The sequence below is a fragment of the Colobus angolensis genome, unplaced genomic scaffold (genome assembly GCF_000951035.1).
Source record: "Colobus angolensis palliatus isolate OR3802 unplaced genomic scaffold, Cang.pa_1.0 Scaffold379, whole genome shotgun sequence".
Lineage (NCBI taxonomy): Eukaryota > Metazoa > Chordata > Mammalia > Primates > Cercopithecidae > Colobus > Colobus angolensis.
In genome coordinates, this window is record NW_012117143.1 from 1,032,228 (window position 1) to 1,035,349 (window position 3,122).

Sequence of the window (3,122 nt, forward strand, 5' to 3'; positions counted from 1 at the left end):
GTCAATTCCTAGATATGCCTTCTTTGACTGAGTTTTCTCATAAATTCCCATTCCCACTGATAGCAGAAAAAACTGGTTTTCCTTTTTTTTTTTTTGAGACCAAGTTTTGCTCGTTGCCCAGGCTGGAGTACAGTGGTGCGATCTCAGCTCACTGCAACCTCCGCCTCCCAGGTTCAAGTGATTCTCTTGTCTCAGCCTCCTGAGTAGCTGGGATTACAGGCGTGTGCCACCATGTCCAGCTAATTTTTTTATTTTTAGTAGAGATGGGGTTTCACGTGATTGGCCAGGCTGGTCTCAAAGTTCTGACCTCATGATCCGCCTATCTAGGCCTCCCAAAGTGCTGGGATTACAGACGTTGAGCCACTGGTCTTCCAGTTGTAAACAGTCTCACTTATGGGAAATAGTTAAAGGTCAACCCCTTATTAGGGCCATTTGTTTTCTCTCCAAGGTCTTTCTTTGCCTCCACTTCTGGGTACAAAGAGAGGTTTAGATGTTATTTTGATTTAGGGTACAGGTGTTTTTCCCGAGAGAAACAGGTCTTTGTCAGCAGTCTCTGATCTCTAGCTGAGGTATAGTCTGTCAGGTATCTGAATTTTGGCTTCTGCCCTCACCAAAGCTACTACTGAATGACCAAACCTAGTGTAACTGGCACTCAATTCAGTGGTCTATCCTTGACTATCTGGCCTTGGCTCTCACCGGTACTGCAAATCTTCTGCTATTCTGCCATCTCCATCCAGCCACTAGCTGGTCTCTATCTTACAGCTGCTGCTATGCAGTAACCATATCCCTCCCCATAATGACCCCATCACAAGCCCCAATGGCTCTCAAGTGATGTCCCTCTTATGACACCTGGGAATCAAGGAAAATTCTGTGGGTATTTGCGTCTGTAATCTCAGATCATCTCTGCGCAAAACATTGTATATCTGTCTTCTGTGCTTTCTATCCCATGTGGTCATACGAACACTTCGCAGGGTTTCAAATTAGAAGTGAGGCTAGTGCCTTGTTTTTGTGCTTTTGCCATCCTTTTCAACCCATCTGGAGCATCTGCTCTCTCATTAATCATCTTCCCACTGGTCCTGCCCCAGGCTGAACTATAGGAAGGTCTCTGGGGACGGCCTGAGCCAGGAGCCAAGATAGCACCACTGTACTCTAGCCTGGGTGACACAGCCAGACCATCTTAAAAAAAAAAAAAAAAAAGTACTTCTCCCTTTTTTGGTTCCCTTTAACATAAAAACTTACTGGACTGAGACAGGGTCTGTCACCCAGGCTGTAGTGCAGTAGCACCATCAAGGCTCACTGCAGCCTCCACTTCCCAGGCTCAGGCGATACTCCCACCTCAAGCCTCCTATCTGGGACTACAGGTGTGCGCCACCATGCTTGGCTAATTTTCTGCAGCAATGGGGTTTCACCATGTTGCCCAGGCTGTCTCAAACTCTTGGGCTCAAGCCATCTGTCCACCTTGGCCCCCAAAATGTTGGGGTTACAAGTATGAGCCACTGCATGGGGCTGATTAAACTTACTTCGAATCACAGCAATCTGAAGCAATTCATTACCTAATTCACACGGAACGACAATAAAAAAACTTAAAACCAATGAAAGGGTTTTTAAAAACTTTGCTGTTTGGTTTCTTGATTTTGCTATTTGAATGGTATCAGTGATCAGATTTAGTATTTTAATTACATTGCCTCCGTACAATAGAACATAATTAAAGGCAAACAAAATTTGAATTCATTAATAGTAGGGAAAGGTTTTAAATTCTTGAGATAACTAGTGCAACTTGGTTTCCATCTGTTGGCATTTTGGTAATTAACTTTCAAAAATGATGCTAAATTTTTGAAACTAAGTCGGCGTTATGTACCAGTACTTCTTACAAAATTGGCTCAATATTCCATTTAATTAAAGAGCTTATATTATGTTCACTTTTCCCACCCTTTGTGAAAATTCTTCCAACCTGTCCCAATTCTCACCCAAATTTTAAATACCATTTACCAATCAACAGTAGTGGCCTCGCAAAACACCCCTCTCCCTCCCAAAGCTATGGATCTAAGATATCAATGCCAGATATTATTCAATCCATTAAGTCTTCAGTAGAATGATGTGTTTAAGATCTGAAATTATTGTAAAACGCAAAAGTGAAAACATTTTCAGCTAATAGTCCATGTGTTACATAACTCATTTACAGATACCGGATAAAAGCTTTGAAAGCCAGTGTTTTCTCCAAGGATGCTTTCCTCCAGTAGGAGTAACAATTTGACTAAAATGTCCTTATAAATTTTTCTTTAGGGGTAAGGGCTCATTTCACCCTAAGCAACCCCAACTCACCCACACTGGGGAAACCACACCACAGGTAGCATTCACTAGTTTTAAGTGATATTTTGACATTTACTTCATGTTCTTCGTTAATCAAAAGAACACTCTATGCCCCTCCCCAAACTAAATGTCACTCAACTCTAATTCCCTTAAAAGGTATTATTCTGTGCCCAACTGATATTCTTTTATTATACACAAGCCTCTTACCTAAATTCAATAATTACATTCCTGACTCCTTTTCTATACAGTTGTTCATGTTCTGAGACAGGAGGACTGCTTGTGCCCGTAAGATGGAGGTTGCAGTGAGCCAAGATCATGCTACTGCACTCGAGCCTGGGAAGAAGAGCAAGACTCTGTCTCAAAACAAAAAACAGTTTTCAAGCTTTCTGGTCAGTTGGAGGTTAATAAGCAGTATTTCAGGAATATGAGCTAGGAATCATACTCTACAGTTATTTTACATTGTCTCTGATATTCTCAAACATCAAACGAAAGCTATTTTAGAGAAAGGAACAAAGTAACTCATTCAAAATGTCTCATAGGTAGTGAGGAAAGCTCTGACTATAAGGAAAAAAAAAAAAAAAAACTGATGACTAGGCTCTCATTTTGCTAAATTACCACTTTAATAAATTATGAGCCCAACTACCGAACTTTGCATCTACCACCCCTGCCAGCTTTCACTTATGAATGCTAGAAAAACACTTCACACACAAAAATATATATATATAAGATTACTGTATTTCCTTTTAAGAGGAACGTTTCAACAAATTTTACAGGTGTCAATCAACCCTTGTTCAAATTGGGCACACATCAAA